At 47.3% G+C, this 19,542-nt stretch overlaps 1 long non-coding RNA gene across 1 annotated transcript in view; it reads left to right on the top strand.

Annotated features, from left to right (window-relative positions):
* The first annotated feature begins 330 nt into the window (after positions 1-330).
* The window catches only part of LOC146801674 (uncharacterized), a 28,204-nt gene continuing 8,992 nt past the window's right edge, over positions 331-19,542 (top strand). The window contains exons 1-3 of the long non-coding RNA XR_014967636.1: positions 331-472; positions 17,405-17,451; positions 18,040-18,075. This is a non-coding gene — a long non-coding RNA (uncharacterized LOC146801674). The remainder of the gene's footprint in view (positions 473-17,404; positions 17,452-18,039; positions 18,076-19,542) is intronic.

Here is a 19,542-nt window from a genome sequence, read left to right as displayed (position 1 = left end):
TCTCTCACTGGCAGCAAAGCCTGACATCCCATTAGTGTTGTTTAAAGAGGGCTGCAACTGTCTTGCACAGTTTACACAGCACAAATAACCTGCCAAAAAGCAGTTAATCAGGATCAAGAGTCCTGGTGCCCTAAAATGAGTGCCAGAAGGGTCCATCGGCAACCATAGTAAAATACATCATCCTGTTTGGCAATGTACCATACAACTGCTGACTAGTTTTACTACCATAGTATGTGGCTTAATTGACAGAGAATATGCTTATGCAAAAATATCAAACCATTAAACAAACAGATCTGAGGATATAAAAGTGGCATTAAAGTATTGAAAGGCAATCCACATCCAGAATCTGACAAACAGACTGAATTGAGGAGACTGCAGTAAACCATGGCTCAGAAGGTGTTCTATGGCCTGGCTCTGGTCCTTATTATTGGAGTCATGCTTTTGAATGTACAGCCTGCTGAATCTGCCGAAGGTAATGTATAATCAATTTATCCACATTGTGTAGTTCAGCCAACTTGAAAATAAGTGTTATCAAGGCAAAACTGTAGGCTGGCCCATAACTTCTGGGGGGAAAAGTGAACACTAAGGTGATTAGGGAGTATCACAGAATACGATTTTGGTTTTATTCTCACATAATGTATTCCTTCATTTTGTCCATGTGGCTCACGGGTACTTTCTTGTTAGCTGAGAGTCAAAAGGGGTTTATTCCAAGGTAGCTCACATCTGGAGGGTCTTTGAAAGAGTCAGCAAAATAAAACTATGTTCAGGGGATGTTCTGGCAAAATACAATACCATTTAAACACTCTAATAAATGATTTACGCTAATAGCTCTGTCATGTTCCAAAAATAAAATCTATATCATGACCTTATTGTGACATTGACTGTATGACCTTTTTTAAAAACTCTCAGTTTTTCATTCTTAAAAGTGATTTTAATTGGGCAATTATAGATGGCAACTAGAGTTGTGAAATGTTGGGTTAAAATTCAAAGTGTGAAATTCAGAAAAGGCAGTTGTAGGTGCACAGCAGATGCATGCCCTCAAGTGTGGTGAAATACGACGCAGTGTACTGGGGTTTGAATAGGCATCCGAATAGCAGAAGTGGAGGTAATGAGGCAACACAAACTATGCGGTTCACTCTTTCAAACCTTATGAGATGATCTGTCATGATCAGTGTATGTGTTTATGGTACTCGCAGAGCACGAACGTGGTCAAAAAGCAGCAGAGTGCTCTACTAGGTCAAAGGCAAAGATATAATAGCCAAGTGATTGGAGAGGGGCTGGTATGGAGGGGGACTATTAGTGCCCCACGATCAATGGGTCTGACTCCATCCCATGACTGCAACTAGGTACAGAACACTATCTCCCTGAGTTGTGTAAAGGCATTGCTGTTATTTACTCCTTCATGTATAATCTCTCTATGCTGACGGTTAAGGCTGGTCTTCACAAAACCACCTCCGGTGGAGGCCGTACCCACCAATTTGAGTGCAAGACATATAACTTTAAACATGAGCTTTCTCTGAAAACAGATTCCCCTTTACCTAAAAATATACTCCAATAAATTATAGCTGAAGGCAGAGAATGCCCTCTCTAGTCTTCAAAATTGTATTATTCTTATTTTAAATGGATGAAGTGGTAAAGAGAATGGAAGTGCTGGGGAAACAGATGAGCAAAGAGAATGGTACCATTAACCAGTACCAAACAATGTGACTAGGTCCATTGTTTTGCTCATTTCCTGTAATCTGCTCCATATGAAATGCAGTAAATTCCACAGCTCCAGTTCTCTCAACATGGCGTGAATGGGTGCCACATGTGTGCTCCATCAATCTTAAAGGATGCTGGCTCTCTAGCTCATTGTGGAACCTCAGTGGTGAAGCCATAATAGAGCTGTAGTGTCAAAAGGCTCCTGCTCTGTCAGCTGAAGCAGGTACAGTGAGGCTGCTGCTGGGGTGTGCTGGGCTGACAGACAGGGGCTCTAATACCACCAGCAGTTGTCAGAACAGGACAGCAAGAAAGGGTTCACACAGGCAGCGGTTACTTAAGACACAGCTTTTTCTTGAGGGTTGTAGTCCACAGGTGTATTCATTGTGCAGGCAATCTACCTTATAAGGACTGAAACCCCACAGAGTTTTTCATCTTTCAAGGAAAGGAGATGTGGGGTAGAGTGAATCCAATATCCAATATCCAAACAAGCTTTATTCGACAGATTATGTCATAAAAGCACATACAAAAAAACAAATAAAAACATAAGTGATAACAATAAAACATATGCAACAGTGTAGAATAAAGCCTGAGCGGCCAAACAACATCACCATTGAAGAAAATTATCTATTCAGCTCTAAAAAACCATTAAAATCTTAAATAATAAAACTTGATTAAAAAGGAGAGAAATTCCTATTTTACAAATTACAGAGCGTATTTAATATTGACAGGCTCTTGAGTTATTTTGGCTCTTTAATAGTAACTAGATTATGTACAGGTAATCACTACCTTACTTAGCCTTAGCGAGAAGTAGGGAGTTTGCTCTTTTAGCCCACGACCACCCCAAGAATTTTGCCATTGCTATGGCCAACGTTGGTGATGTATCAATTCAAAGGATTCGTCCAGCTTCACTAGCTCTTCTTGTGCCTAGGAGCTTACAAATTGGTGTCAGCCAAGCCCGGCGTGGAGCATCATAACCAGCGCAAACAAACAATAAATGGGCCAGTGAATCATTACTTCTAAAAAAATCAGACGCTGATCCCACTGTTTTTGCTAATTATCGTCCCATTTCCCTTCTTCCTAAACCCGCCAAAGTCCTGGAAAAAGCCGCACAGCTGCAACTCACGGAATACCTAGAAAACCATTCTCTGCTGCATGGATCACAATCCAGATTCAGAGCCGGATTCAGCACTGAGACGGCCCTGCTGGAAGTTTCCGAAACAATTCGAGAATGAGTGGACAGGGGCGAGGTGGCCATGCTGGTTCTCCTCGACTTGTCCGCAGCATTCGATACGGTCTCTCACCCCATCCTCCTTGACCGACTTAAGCAGATAGGCATTGGTGGCACTGCCTTCAGCTGGATCGAGTCCTTCCTCTCATCTAGAAGTCAAAGGGTACTGTTGCGTCCCTTCAAGTCTGAGAAAAAACCTCTGTCATGTGGGGTGCCGCAAGGCTCCGCCCTCAGCCCCCTGTTCTTCAACGTCTATCTTGCCCCCTTGGCCGACGTTGTGGAGTCCTACGGAGTCAGGGTGGTCTCTTACGCTGACGACACACAGTTGGTGTTCTCCTTCAGGGACCACTCGGACTCCGCATTCGTCAATTTTCGCCAATGCCTTAACAACATCAGTGTCTGGATGACCGCGAATCACCTCAGATTGAATGCAGACAAAACAGAGGTTCTGTTTTTTAATCAGAGAACCTCCATCCCCTCCTCCTGGTGGTGGCCCACGGCGCTTGATCCCGCCCCGTCCCCCGTTCACTCGGCTCGGAATCTGGGTTTCCAATTTGACGACTCCCTGTCATGCAAAACCCAGGTTAATAAAGTCACCTCCGCCTGCTTCATGAAACTGCGCATGATCAGAAAAATCCTTCCCTATCTCCCCCTGGATTCCCGCCGTACAGTCACCCAAGCCCTCATCACGTCCCACTTGGACTATGCCAATAGCCTCTATGCTGGTGCCCCCCAGTACCTGATAGGCCGGCTGCAGATTGTCCAGAATGCTGCAGCCAGACTGATCGGTAATATCCCGTACCGTCAATCTGTTTCTGCTTATCGGAGGGAACTCCACTGGCTTCCAGTGGCTAGCCGCATTCAGTTCAAGGTCCTCACCCTCACCTATCGAGCTGTTAACGACTGCGGACCTACTTATCTGAAAAAACGGGTTTCGATATCCCGCTCCACCAGATCCCTGAGATCTAATGACCTCCGCCTCCTGATCTCGCCCCGTTTTAGATTATCTAGAACTGGTGGCAGAGGGTTCAGTGTCATTGCTGCCAAATTGTGGAACTCCCTTCCAATTGAGCTGAGATTCTGTCCCTCTGAATCCATCTTCCGAGCCAAACTTAAAACCTGGCTCTTCTCCGGACTTTAGTCTCTCCACTGCTCCTCCTGCTTCACTCCCCCTTTCCCTTGGTAACTCTGGATTTTAGCGCCGGGACACCCCTTCGGGGGTAGCTGCGCGCTCTACAAACTACATAAAATAAAAATAAAATAAAAAAATTACTAAGCTGGCATACCCGGCATATTTCATCAATAGGTTTATCCCATTTGGTAGTAAATGTTCTTAGTGGAAGTGTGCTCACTCTAAACTGGATATATAATTTCCAGGCGAGCGACTTTGTAATTTGGTCCCAATAAATCTCCAAACTGGGTGTTGATTTACTTACCAGGAAATGGCCAGTTAACGTGGACGAATCGCTGGTTCTGTGTATATTAAGCTGAACCTTTTTCCAATATTTCGCCTTCAGGGTTTTTTTGGTGGGAAAATTGGCATTTATCGGGTCCTTCCACAATGAAATCATACCAATACTTGCTATACGCTCTCTCACCGCCCATAGCCATTTTATTCAATGAGAGGTATCTGCCTTTATTACATCAAGAAACCCATGTGCATACACATCAAGTTCGGGAGTAGTCCATAGCCTTTGTCAATACAAAAGGGGACATAATTTGGCTATATCTGCAATAGGTGTTCTCCCAAGATCATACAGTAACGGACAAGTTGGGGTACTCTGTGGTAGCCCGGGGATTTTCCTCAAAAATCTATTTTCCGATATTGAAAGCATAGAAAGGTTCTCGCACCCCCATAGCTCTGAACCATAGAGGGCTAAGCTAATAACTTTCAAGTTATAAATCTCAAGTGCCGGGCTAATTGGCTTTGAGTATGAGGTATTATGTTCCTTATGCAACACCCCAACAATTGCCTGTGCTTAAGAGATGCCAAATCAATCTGATGGTTCCATTTCAGATCGTCCTGGATATTAACCCCCAAATAAGTAAACTCTTTGACATGCTCTAGTGGCCGATCATTCATTAAAATACCCCCTTTATAGGCCCTATGCGGATTAAAAGCCATTACTTTCGTTTTCGACACATTGACCTCCAAGCCTCGCTTCATGCAGAACTCCTCAAAGATTGTAAAAGCTCTTTGGAGACCACCTGGGGTCTTGGAGATAATCAATGTGTCGTCCGCAAACATTAGTATGGCGATTTTTTATCCTGCTAGAGTTGGGGCATCCATAGGGACCGATCTCAAACACGATACTATTCCATTGATGAATAGAGAAAATAGCATCGGCGCCATCACACATCCCTGGCGCACTCTTCTTTCTACCGGGAAGGATTCGGTGACTTCGCCCTCAATGCCCCATCTAATTTTTGCATTGTTGTCCTACTCCTCGTGCACTCTCATAGTGAGTGTAAGTAGATCCAGTGGCATCGCCATTTCTTGTAAAGTACCCCATAATTTGGTTTGAGGCACGAGGTCAAATGCTGATTTGAGATCAACGAAAGCGGCATACAGACTACCCTTGCCCAGCGTCGCCCTCTTCCAGTAGAGCAAGGTAAACCTAAACACTTGATCAATGGTGCTTATAAATGCCCTGAACCCAGCTTGCAGTAGCGATAAAACCTAAAACTCATCAATCCACTCTTGTATTTTATTAAGCACTAGTCGCCCCATTACCTTCTGTAGACAATCAATTAAACTAATGGGGCTATAGTTCCCTGGGCATGATTTGTCCCCTTTTTTAAAAACCAGACTAATTTCTGCTCCTTTCCAGGATGCTGGGACTGGAGCTCCCTGGGCGATGGCATTAGTCAACAACAGGATATATCAGCACCATCTTTCCTTATCATGGAGGAATAGGTCCCCTGGGATACCGTCGGGGCCTGGCGCCTTTCCTGCAGTTATGGAGATTATTGCCGCTTCAACCTCCACCCTACTAAAGGCCTTATCCTGATAAAGTAACCTGGCAATATCACCCTCAACTTCAACTACACGTGCGGATATTGGGGTTTGAAGTGGTTCACCCAGTACGTCTGCAAAACATGATTTTGGGACTGACCGGACTGCCCTCCTCTATCCCATTTGTAAACATTCCAAAGCTGTTTGGGATTTTTCATGGCACAGGCCTCCCTCAGTTCCTGCCATCTTTTATCGTCCCATATTCTCTTTGCCTTTGTTTGGGTGGCCCTGTAGAAATACCTGGCGCTTCGAACAGCTAGTGGCTCACCTACTTTAATGGCAGCCCCCAAAGCTACTCGTGCTTCTCGACACTCTTTATTAAACTAATGCCCACCTTTCCTATTTGTGGCATTTTTAGTTCTACCCTACTTGAAGAAATGAGTACGCAAGTGGGTAAAAAAATTGTTGTGAATGTGAGTTGATTGCTCCAGGGCCAAAGAGTTTACTACACAGACCTCTAGCTCGCTTATGGCTCCATCCATACCATTTTTGGTGCTTTCCAGCAGTTCAGGCATCTCAATTATTTTTACCCATTTAAGGTGTCTCATATCGTTAGATAAAATAACTTCACTTGGAGAGAAGAGTGAATCATACTAGCGCTGCAGCAGTGGCATGCTGATTGTGCACCCGGCAGGGCCAGCACTTCTCACCACGAAAAACAGCATCTACCTTCATGACTATCTCACTCTAAATTTGTTTTGTTAACTACTCCTCCTTCTCAATTTTTCGACAACTCAAACCTCATGTTTTTGTGTGTCAGTTTCATTTTCTCTCTTTATCCGTTCTGCATGCGCAGGGTGTTGAAGCATGAAGACGAGACGGCGTTGACTTGTCTGGTCATCGAGAGGGAGGAGTCCAGGATGAAGCCTAGGTTGCGTGTGTGGTCCATTGGCTTGGGGGTGGCTCCCAGGGCGGGGGGCCACCAGGAGTCGTCCCAGGCGGAGGGTGATGATCCCAGGATTATTATTATTAGGAAAGTTTATAAAGCGCCTGGTTACGCAAAAGAGTGTCCCCGCGCTACATTTGCAAACTCAGAGCAGAGGAGAGGAGGGGTTCAGTTACTTTGAGAAGAGGTGAGTTTTTAGGTTCTTGCGGAAACTGGATTCCGAAGGGTCTAGGCGGAGATTAAGAGGCAGAGCATTCCAGCATTTAGCTGCCAGATGGCGAAAAGAGCGTCCACCCATACGGGCCTTTCTGATTCTAGAGACCACCAATAGACCTCTGTGAGAGGAACGCAAAGCACGCAAGGGTACATGCTTGATGGCTAGGTTCTGGAGCGGTGCTGGCGCTTTTCGCGCAAGAATGCGATGACATGTACAGAGGGCCTTAAATTCCACTCTGCGTCTTACTGGTAGCCAGTGAAGGCTATGAAGAGCAGCTTTGGAGTCTGATCTTTTGGGGAGTTTTAAGATGAGGCGGGCTGCCGCATTCTGTAATACCTGGAGGCGTTTTACTGCCTTACAGGTGGCACCTAGATAAAGTAGGTTGCCATAGTCCAGGCGTGATGTCACAAGGGCATGTACCAGCGTTTTCCGGGCGGACATGGGGAGGAGGGCAAGGACCTTGTGTAAGATTTTTAAGACGCTGAAACAGACACCCGCTACTCGGTTTATTTGGGGACCAAAAGACATATCAGCATCAAACCATATACCAAGGTTCTTGACCTCCTGACGAGGCACCGGAGCCTCCCCCAGACAAGGGGGCCACCACGCCGACGACCAAGCGGAGGGGCTCCCCCCCACCACGAGCACCTCTGTCTTGCTTCCGTTTAGTTTAAGGCAGTTGGTAGACATCCATGTAGCAAGATCTTGCATGCAGGCCTTAAAACTACTTGAAGCAAGTCCGGGTTCTCGCGATAGGGAGATGACCAGTTGCGTGACGTCTGCGTATGACACGATTTCCAGACCATGACTCGCGGCAATCGAAGCCACTGGGGAGATGTAAAGATTGAACAAGGTTGGGCTCAGGGACGATCCTTGGGGAACGCCCTGTCCCAGACCCATGGCTCTCGAGTAATGGTCGCCCAGGCGGACTTGGAAGCTTCTTCCAGTCAGGAAGGATTGGATCCATAAGAGTGCAGCTTCAGATATTCCCCCATCATTTAAACACTGTAGCAAGTTGACGTGAGCTACAGTGTCGAATGCTGCACTCAAGTCCAATAGGATGAGGGCCATAGTATGACCCTCATCCGCCCCCTGACGAAGAGCCTCCGCTGCAGTTAAGAGTGCGGATTCTGTGGAATGGCGGGGACGGAAACCGAATTGTGTCTTGTGCAGTAATGCCGCTTTTTCGACGAAGTCCATCAGTTGTGAGTTGACCAGTTTTTCGGCTACTTTGGCCAAGTAGGGGAGAAGAGAGATAGGGCGAAGATTCTCAAGTTTCTCGAAACTGATGGTCGGTTTTTTCCTAAGGGGTAGGACCACCGCCTTTTTCCAGTCTTTAGGTACAGTGGAGCTACTAAAAGATGTATTAAGTAGGTGCCTGATATAGGGTTCTAATACCACTAGGCTGTCTGCCAGGCGCTTAGGTGTAGTGGGGTCTCGAGGAGAACCCGACTTCACGGATTTGCAGATTTTTACGAGGTCTTCAGGTGGAGGGATAGCAAAGTGGGTCAGTCTAATTCTGTTGCTCCATTCCCTGGGGCTTTCGATGAATTCTGCACCCGCTCTGGGTTGTGATGGGAACGCTGCGTATATTGTTGCTATTTTCTCGGAAAAAAAATTGGCGATTTTATTGCAAGCGTCGGGGGAACAGTCATCTGGGACACTGGATGAATTCCCGCTCGAGAGGGTTTTGTATAGCGAGAACAGCTCTTTAGTAGAATTACTGGCTTCACTAACCCTAAGCGTGTAGTATGCAGTTTTGCACTTTCTAATTTGACCGTGGTAGAGTCGCCTCTCGGTCAGGTAGGTGGCTCTGGATTCTTTAGAGAAGGTCTTGCGCCATTCTCTTTCGAGTTTCTTCAGTGCGGATTTCAAGGATCTAAGTTCATCGTTGAACCATGGAGCTGTTTTTTGTACACGGCCCCCGGAATTAGTTTTTTTGATTTTTTGAAGAGGAGCCGTGCAATCAAGTGCCTCAGTGATACGTGTGCACAGATTAGTGTTGGCTGAGTCTGCGTCAGCCCCCCCCGGGCTTCCCCCTTTAACCAGTGCCTCGCAGAATTTACGCTGGGAAAAGGTGGCCCAGTTACGCCTAAGATGATATAGCAAAGCCGGCTGCGGAGGTCTATATCCAGGGATCCGAATGGTAAAGGGAACTAAGTAATGATCCGACCAGGGGATAGGAATAGGGGGTTTGGATTCTACTTCCTCCCAATTTGCAAATATGGGGTCCAAATTGGTGACCCAACTGATGTGTTGGGCCGTTCACAATTTGAGTCAGCTGGAGAGCACCTAATGCCTGGCTGAAGTTCGTGCTTGTACTATTTGATGGGTTGTTGAGATGCAAGTTGAGATCACCAAGTACCAGAAATTTCTTGTTGCATAAAACAGTCTCCATGATACCTTCTATTAGACTTTCCTCAAACTTGGCAATGGGACCAGGGGGTCTGTAAATTAGCATGCCCTTTAGCGTGTAGCTGTTGTTCACTTTAATAGTGAATTTCCCAGCCTCGCTGTCCAGGATAGGGGCACTTTCAAATTGGCATTGCAGACTTTCACGGGCTACAATTGCGATGCCTCCTCCTCTACCAGTGGGTCTGTCTTGTCTATGTATAGTGTATCCCACTGGTAATGCCTCAAGGGCATCGGCTGTAGACTCACTATCTAGCCATGTTTCTGTAAGGAACATAAGGTCCCATTTAGTCTCAGAGAGAAGATCATGTAGGTCCAACTTATGTTTCCTTAGTGAACGCACGTTGAGTAGTCCACAGTGTATAATGTGGTCGCTGGTGGTCGGGTTCTTGTCAAGGACATAGTGGAATTGGCAGTGTTCACAGCCTGCAGTGTTTTCTACATGTAGCTTGTGCATGCATGACACGGTGACCGTACGACGTAAGGCAAATAATTCCTGCTTGCTCCACCGTATGTGGTCGTTTCGGGGGGCATGAGGTATGGCCCTGGACCGCGTACGATCGCGGATGGGCGCAGACGGGCTAGACTTAGGCTCGACTTTGGCGCGATGCCGGCGCGCCCGCTGCGCTCGCCCGCTGCGCGTCCGGAAAGGGCACATTGATAGAGGGCGGAGAGGCGTGGCCTCACGAGTGGGCGTGTCTGCGGTATCGGGCGCGCGAAGGTATCAGCGCGTTTCCTCCCTGCAGCAACACTAGGGACAGCAGAGCTGAGCTTCGCGAATTCCCAGCGGCTAGCAGGTCAGAGGGTGCTCAGGGTGCAAGTGCTCAATTAAAAACACAACGAAAACAAAGTTTTTAAAAGCAGTAACAAACAGACCTCCCGGCTTCCGCCTCAGGAGTGTTTACAAAGTTATGGCGCGCTTGTCAATCAGCGCGACTATATAGGCGGGGAAAGGGGCGTGGCCTAAGTAGGCGTGGCCTCACGAGTAGGCGTGTCTGCGGTATCGGGCGCACGAAGGTATCAGCGTGTTTCCTCCCTGCAGCAACGCTAGGGACAGCAGAGCTGAGCTTCGCGAATTCCCAGCGGCTAGCAGGTCAGAGGGTGCTCAGGGTGCAAGTGCTCAATTAAAAACACAACGAAAACTAAGTTTTTAAAAGCAGTAACAAACAGACCTCCCGGCTTCCGCCTCAGGAGTGTTTACAAAGTTATGGCGCGCTTGTCAATCAGCGCGACTATATAGGCGGGGAAAGGGGCGTGACCTAAGTAGGCGTGGCCTCACGAGTGGGCGTGTCTGCGGTATCGGGCGCGCGAAGGTATCAGCGCGTTTCCTCCCTGCAGCAACGCTAGGGACAGCAGAGCTGAGCTTCGCGAATTCCCAGCGGCTAGCATGTCAGAGGGTGCTCAGGGTGCAAGTGCTCAATTAAAAACACAACGAAAACAACGTTTTTAAAAGCAGTAACAAACAGACCTCCCGGCTTCCGCCTCAGGAGTGTTTACAAAGTTATGGCGCGCTTGTCAATCAGCGCGACTATATAGGCGGGGAAAGGGGCGTGGCCTAAGTAGGCGTGGCCTCACGAGTGGGCGTGTCTGCGGTATCGGGCGCGCGAAGGTATCAGCGCGTTTCCTCCCTGCAGCAACGCTAGGGACAGCAGAGCTTCGCTTCGCGAATTCCCAGCGGCTAGCAGGTCAGAGGGTGCTCAGGGTGCAAGTGCTCAATTAAAAACACAACGAAAACAAAGTTTTTAAAAGCAGTAACAAACAGACCTCCCGGCTTCCGCCTCAGGAGTGTTTACAAAGTTATGAGGACCTCCTTCTTGATTGAGTTCAGTTTCAGGCGGCTGTTCTTCATCCATTCGGCGACGTCTTTCCTCCCTTCGTGTAGGCTGGCTCTGGCGGCGTCCGGGTCGCTGGTGAGGGAGAGGATCAGCTGGATGTCGTCGGCGTAGGTGATGATCTTGAGGTTGTGTTGACGTGCGATGGTTGCGAGGGGGCTCATGTAAACGTTGAAGAGGGTGGGGCTGAGCGATGACCCTTGTGGAACGCCGCAGATGACTTCGGTGGCCGCTGACCGGAACGGGGGGAGGCTGACTCTCTGGGTTCTTCCGGCGAGGAATGAGGTGATCCACTCCAGGGCCTTCTCCTGGATGCCGGTGTTGTTCAGGCGCTGTACCAGGGTGCGGTGGCAGACAGTGTCGAACGCTGCGGAGAGGTCCAGGAGGATGAGGGCCGCAGTTTCCCCGTTGTCCATTAGGGATCTGATGTCGACTGTGGCTGCGATGAGGGCGGTCTCCATGCTGTGGTTGGCTCGGAAGCCGGATTGCGAGTGGTCGAGGGATCCATTGGTCTCGAGGAAGGCGGCTAGCTGTCTGTTGACGGTCTTCTCGATGACTTTGGCAGGAAACGGGAGGAGCGAGATGGGGCGGTAGTTCTTGAGGTCAGAGGGGTCTGCTGTTAGTTTCTTCAGCAGGGCACTGATCTCGGCGTGTTTCCAGCACTCCGGGAAGGTGGTGGTGTTGAAGGAGGCGTTGATGATGTCGCGGAGGTGGGGTGCGATGATGTGGTCGGCCGTGTTGAAGATGTGGTGTGGGCAGGGGTCCGTAGGGGATCCGGAGTGGATGGTGTTCATTGTGCGTGTTGTGTCTTCGGTGCTGACTGGGGTCCAGGTGCGGAGGGTGGCGGTGGGGGGCATCGGTTCGGTGGTGGGGTTCGTGGTTGGTGGGCCGAAGCTGTTGTGAATGTTGGCGATCTTGTCGTGGAAGAAGGCTGCTAAAGGGAATAGAATTTCTGACATAAGTATAGGAATGTCTGGCATAGATTATGTGCATCAAGGTGTACGTCCAAACATTTCCTTATGGACATGTGAGGCGAATGGCCATCAATTCAGACTACAATATTTTAGCTATATGTCTGTATTTTTCCTTATTTGACCTTGGCATGCTGTCTTCTCGGCTCCTGCTCTCCTATTCTCCTGCCTCTGGCAATACCAGGAAGCAGGCAGCCAAGCTCCCTCCGGACCCTCCCCAAAGCCAATCACAATGCTGCAAGAAGCGTTGTGATTGGTGGGGACGCCGCCCAACCAGGTCCTTATGGGGAGGCAATGTTCTCCATGTAGGCATCATTGCAGCCTACATGGAGAAGGGCAGAGTGTGCGTGACTGGTTTGGGTTGCCCCAGAGGGCCATCCAAACAGTCTTTGTGCACTCAACAGTGGGAAAACCACTCCTCCTCTGACCTGCTTGCTCGCCCACCCGCAACTAAATATAAAATGGTTTGCCCACTCGGTGACTCTTTCCTGTTGTTCCCACCACTGTTATCCCACTTGACAGAAGCTGCTATTATCAATTCAGGGGTGCCTGACCATGATGCAGTAAAAGCATGGCTTAATCTGGGGGTGCTGCAACCTCCTCCAGTGCAATGGAGGCTAAAGTTCTCCCACTACAAAATGCCCATTGATTAAAGATGCTTCCATGGCCACCTCCAGGCATGCCTGGGCCACAATTGGAGACAATGGGTTACCTGAGTGACCATTGGGCAGCCAAGAAAGTGACAGTCAGGGATGGCACAATGTAGGCTGCTGCCCAAGGAAATGCAAGGCACTCCAGTTGCAACGCAAACTGGAACAAGTCAGCCATACTCTCAAGACTCAATACTCCTCCACTCCCACAGAGACTACATAGGAAGCCTTGGTGCAGGATAAAAAAAAGTCTTAGCTCACTTTACATTACTAGAGCAGAAACTGGCCTTTTCCATCGGAAGCAGTGCCACAAAGAGAGGTAGGACAGAACTAAGCAAATTTGAGCCCTATAGGCCTGCCAACAAGAGGCATCCCACACTATACCTGCCAACCTCCATGCAGATGGCACACCCCGCACACAGCCACTAGATATTCTGGTGCCCTTTGGAGCATACTATGCACCCTGATGCACCTCAAACATCACAAAAACACCCGTTGACATAGACATTTTCCTGATGCAAAACGCACCCCCTAGATTTACTCCACTGCAACACTGAAAAATTGAGGCCGCCATTACTGAGGGCAAAATCACAGAGATTATTGGGGACCTACCATACAACAAGTCCCCTGGCAGAAACTGGTACCACTCTGAATATTATAAGATGCAAAAGGACCTTCTAGTGCCCATGCTTTGTACGTTCTTTTTGGAAACACACCCCACCCAGACTGTTAACATAGGTCAATATTGCAATAATTACTGTTATCACCAAACCTGGCAAGGACCCATTGCACTGTGCAAACTACAGACCAACTTTTCTTCTTAATGCCAAAACCAAAATCTTGGGCTAACTACTGGAAAAACGACTACAGCAAGTTACTCTCACTTTAGTAATATGAGATCATGTGGTATTTGTTCCCCACTACTCCTCCATGTCGCATCTCTGAGCCCTCTCCCACATTTCCTGCAGGTGTGCAGTGATAAAGATGAAAAATGACTAATCTCTCTTAATGCTTAAAATGGCATTCAAAAGGTTGATTGGGACTATATGTTCCACATACTACAACAGGTAGGTATAGGCCCATCGTTCTTAGCTTCGGTCCATAAAGTTTACAGTCACCAAAAGGTAAGGGTGGATTTTCACGGCTACATCTTTACATCCTTCACTATTCACAGGGGTTCCAGAATAGGCTATCCCCTCTCTCCCCTGTAGGTTATCTTTGCCCTGGATCCCATGGTGATCACCATTTGAAACTCGCGAGAAATACAAAGCATACCAATCACAGGAGGGATTAATAAAATATCATTAAATGCTGATGACATCCCGGTCACTCTTCTCAACCCGACCTTCTTGCTGGATGCCATGATGGAATTGATCGCCAGCTTCTCAAGCATATCGAGATACAAAGTGAACTGGTATAAATTTGAAGGCATGCATTTGACTCTTTACCTGCCCACCACTGTTCTTAGAAGGCATCACATTTTCATAAACCCCTGACATCCTGAAATACTTGGGTACTCTGATCTCCCCGGAACTGACCAACATCCTTACACGTGAACATCAAAGCAAACTTTCACTTTTGGGTCCTGCAAGCCTCTCCCTATGGGCCAAGACCCAAATGATCAAAATGAATGTGTCACCTAGACATAAATAACACTTTTTAATGATCCTTCTCCTCGTCCCTATCCTACTGATGTTGGGCAATGATGATTCACTCACAACCTTACTATGAGAATCTGGGCAAAAGCCAAGTTCAAACTTGCCAAACTGTATCAACTGTAAAAGGTGGCATTAGATTCCCCAGCATCACACGTTACTGGCAGGCATCAGAACTCATGGACCTCTGTTACATCCTACACACCTCCCTGGACACCCAGAAATGAGTTGCAATGGAAACGGCCCTGAATGGATGCATAAGTGGACCTAGAATGCTCTACACTGGTGTCCCTGACTGCCTCCTCTCTTCCCATCCAGGCTTGGCCACCATGACCTATGCCTGGAGAAAAGCTCATACACTCCTGAAAATACATCTCACACTTCATTTTCTGGCCTCTATTGGTGTAAGGCATTCATGCTGATAGACGGTAAAGAGCCCTTATGGAATGCCCCAAGCACTAATGGTGTCTGTTCTATAGCTGGCTTGCTTATAGACCAAACATGCGAATCCTTTGCTGAAGGACAGGCCCAATTTAACCTACCTTCACAATATTTCTGGGACTACCAGAGAATACAACATTGTTTACGGAAAGTATTAGCTCCACCTATCTCAGTAATACTGGGAGGCGTCTCCTGTCCTGGACCACTTGAAAAAACTGGTTATACACAAAGGGGTGGTGTCTGTTCTCTATCAAATACTGACAGACTATCAATACTTCACACCAGGAGTCCCTCCTTGAAATCCTGGTGGTCAAACAGGCCATGTATAACATATTCAGATGAGGATTGGCAAAACTATAGGCCACACATGATGGCCATATCAGGGAAGCCAGACCTTAATTAAACTATTTTAAAATACTTCATCAATGGCATTGGATACCCTTTCAACTACAGCAATCATTACTGCTTCCAAAAGTGACATGTACGCGGTTTGGGCCCCTGGACTGAGACATTGTTAATTTCCAGTGGGAATGCCCTATATTAACTCACTATTGGACATCTGTGACCAATATGATTGCACAAACCCCATGACTCCACCCAATGCCCGGACATCCCCAATCAACAATACAGATGGCATACTATGGCACTGGCAACAGCAACAATCTGTATCCTAAGATTCTGGTGCACTAACATCTGTCCATCCTATGACTCCTGGCTCAAGGAAATGTATAAAACTGCAGTCTGTGACCTCACCGATGCCAGGCTGAATGATCGACTGGAGACATTTCCAGAGCTGTGGAGTGTGTTCATTAGAGGCCCCTGGACTACTCCATATAACCTGGTACAAATGGACTATGAGGAATCTGATATACAGCCTTACCCATGGGATTTATTGGGGGAACCCGTGTTTAGGCTCAAGAACACTTGTCTGCAATTAGCCAAAAGACATTCTCAGAACAAAAGATAATGGACACCTGAAAGTTGGGAAGGTTCCCTACTATCACACTCCCCCCCACCCCCTTTTTTTTTTACTGTTCACCACCACACGTCCCCGTTTCCCATCCTTGATTCCCCCCTTCTTATAGGAAATTATTAAATGTACCCTGTATCAGTACGAAGCCAAAAGGTAGGATACTTTAACTTGCCATACATTGGACTTTCGAAGGCTCCTATAGTCCGGTGCTTTTGAATAGTCCAGTAACTTGACTGTGCATGCCGACACGTTTGGTTTACGAGGCTTTACTGTTCTGTAGGGTACATGTAAAACCCAGTAGAAAAGTGTGAATGGGAGTAGATTGACTGGTGAATAAATGTCTACCTTCTGACGACCATTATTAATGCTTTGCCTTAGTGGGTTGGTGTCTTCTTGACAGCCTTTCTCTCAGTTGCTGCACAAAAATGTAATGCTGTAAATAGTGACACAATATCGGTACATGAACTTTACAGCCCTGTTCTTCTAGGAATAGTTTGACTTATCCATTGGCAATCAGTGCATACGTTTAGCTTATCCATGTTAATATTCCAGGGTTCCAGGTTAGGTTGACTTTATCCCATCTCAAGAAAATCCTAAGAACTTAGGGGCAGAATTATGATGACTTTCGCATCCCTGCAAATCGGCAGGGATGCGCCAGGTAAGATGCGTCACGCAAGTTTACCCTTGCGCCACCACAGATGCGCCGCATTTACTATGCGGTGCATCGTGGCGCAAGGATAAAGAGATGTGTTGCGCATCTCCCGTCAGACGGGTGGTGCATTGCTGGAGTCGTGTCGCATGCTCGACGCAACTCCAGCAATTCTCGTGGCCTGCCCATATATAACGTGGTGCATCACGCATTATGCCTGCTTCAAGCAGGCGCAATGTTTTGATGCAGCGGTGTCAGAAAAGTGACTGATTGGAATTTTGTAGATTTCACTCAGGCACTTTACCGAGGCTTTACTGCGCCAGAACCCCTCACCCCGCGCCAAAATGCCCACGTGAAACCTGACGCAGGTTTCATGTAGCGCAGGGCTTTACAACATGATGCATCTCCCTAGATGCGTCACGTTGTAAATAGGGTGCAATGTGGTGCATGGTTTACGACGCCTCTACATCACAGAAGTTATGCAACAGCGGCACAAAAGTGGCGCAAGGGGGCTAATAAATCTGCCCCTTTGGTTTTTTGTATCGTCCTTGAGCGTTTACTCCTTCTGTGAACCATTTTCAGCATGGTTACAAAATGAGACATTAAACCAAGTACCTTCGAATTTACCTTTAGCAAGAAAATCAGGTAGTAGCCTTTAAACATAAGTATGTGCTTCTGTTGGATTACTGCAGGAACACTGATGTAATTCTGTGTGTGTCGGGACCAGGTGAGAGTGTATTGGTCAAACTCTGTCTTTTCTTTTTCTCCTGCAGAAACTCGGGAGTCAAGGCTGGGTGATAGTCGTGCTTCAGAATTGCGGGTATGTATTGCAGGTTTTGCAGTCTTGCTTGTCAACGAGGGTCCCAATGAGGGCAGAGAGAGGAGTGAACCAGACTGCGCCCATTGACCAATGAAGCCAGGCCAGGCCTTGTGGCTGGGGGGTAGCAATTGTACCACACGGGTGCGAGGATGGCCGCCACGTCAGGTGGTCATGTGAAGATGCTGAGAATTCTTGTAAGATCTTCATCACTCTCACATCTAATAAGCATTGACAGAACCCATGGAATCTTGAGAGCCAACATTCATTGGCAATGTACACAGCTCTTCAGACAGTAAGGGGGGGCAGCACTGAAATCATATTTTACACAGGAAATAATTTGAGGAGAACATTCACAGTTATTGCATCCAATCCATCGGTCAGGTTGTACAGTCTTTAGTTAGAGTCTGGACTGTGTAAGTATAAGTGAACTCTCTTTTATTCTGCTTGGTTATTCTTTACAATGTAATAGTTGTAGGGGAAGTAGTCTATAGTACATCGCAGTTTGTTTATCAATCGGTATTGTCATTGATTTAGTTGTCGTAGCGCAAAACCATTGTTATGTCTTTTTCTCGCTCTTCTTCTTTTCAGGCTAACCTGCTGGCAGCCGAGGAGAGAGAGCCAGAGGTACGTATTGTGTCCTGGGGTAAAGCTATTGTTCATCTCCCTCTTTATTCTATCTTGTATTTCACTCCAACAATTCCTCAGTAAGCACTATCTAGTCCTCTGTCACTTTCAGAAAGACTGGTCTTTACTCTCTAGTCCTTTATTGTTTCCTTTGTCCTGCCCTCCCTGCCAGGTCTTTCCTTACTATGAATTGATTTTGATTATGTTTCAGAAGGTTTGCTTAAAAGAAAAAAAAAGAAAAATATATATATATATAAATCCTTTGCCCAGTATAATTCTATCTATCCCCTTGCCTCATACTAAACATGAAACTCAAACTAATTTCAAAGGAAAGAAAGAAGAAAACCAAATATTGGCGCACCAAAAAAGTATATAATAATCGTCGCTCTTCTGTCATTGTGACGTATCAGTCTGTACTTTACTTACTCAGCCTTCCCCACACCACTGCCCAGTCTGGCCGCCTCTACCCCAGCCATACGAAGTGTTGATCATGCTCCTGGCTCGGCCACGCCCCTCCTGGAGCGCGGCGGAATCGAGTGCTTCTCCCGGTAGCTCCCGCTCCTCCCAGTTCTGTTTCCCTGACTGCTGCAAGTTTGGCATGCGCATCTCTGTAAGCTTCTCTAAGCCCGGAGGTCTCCAGTCCAGGATTCAATTGGTAAGGCAGCCAGGGACCACTATCCGAATTTCAGCTGTGTGCTGCTTTTTTGGGCAGCCTGGGGGCGGAAGGCGAGTTGAGAGGTGTCTGTGTTCAGATGCCGCCAGCGGCCCAGTGGGTGACTGAGTGTCCTTTCTGGAGGCAGATGGGCGTCCTTTACCTCCCTTTTATCAACGGGCAGATGTCACTCCCTTTGTTTCTCTTGCTGGGCCGGCCCATTTATGTATGTATATTGAGCAGGCCAGGGGACCTGAGCAGGTGGCCTCACTTCTTTCCAGGTGTCTGATTAGTGTGAACCAAAATGTGCATTTATTTTAGCCAATTAAAGTTAAGAAAAAATGCCTCTGTCAGAGACCCCCCCCCCCTCCCCCGCACACCCTCTTTTTATAAAACTTCGAAGCAGTGTTTTGAGGAAAGGCAATATACAAAATGAGGGCCACATTTTGGTTGCGTGCCCAGGCCAATTTTTATCCCAATCCAACCCTGCTCCAATCCCGCTATATCTGTGGACTCCTTAACACGAACCCCTCACCAATTTATCTCTTGATTTCTCGTCAGGGTCCCGGTCAAAGAAATCAGGTACTGTCTTTCCGAGTCACTTGTTTCCACACTTCCCGCTAGATCGGCTCTTTCTCATCTTCACATCACCTTCTCTCTCGTTATTCCACGCCCTTGTCAGTCTCCTCCCACTCTTGTAGTATCTCTCTGCCATCCTCCCAGTCCTGTAATAGAAAAGTTCTTCCTTCCTTCAGTTCTATTCCTCCTTCTTTAACTTTCGGCTTTAATCTTTCTTTTCCTTCCAGTCCAAGGGT

This window comes from Triturus cristatus, chromosome 8 (assembly GCF_964204655.1).
Source record: "Triturus cristatus chromosome 8, aTriCri1.1, whole genome shotgun sequence".
NCBI lineage: Eukaryota > Metazoa > Chordata > Amphibia > Caudata > Salamandridae > Triturus > Triturus cristatus.
Note: the sequence above shows the minus strand (reverse complement) of the source record. Positions and strands in the feature narration are given on the sequence as shown.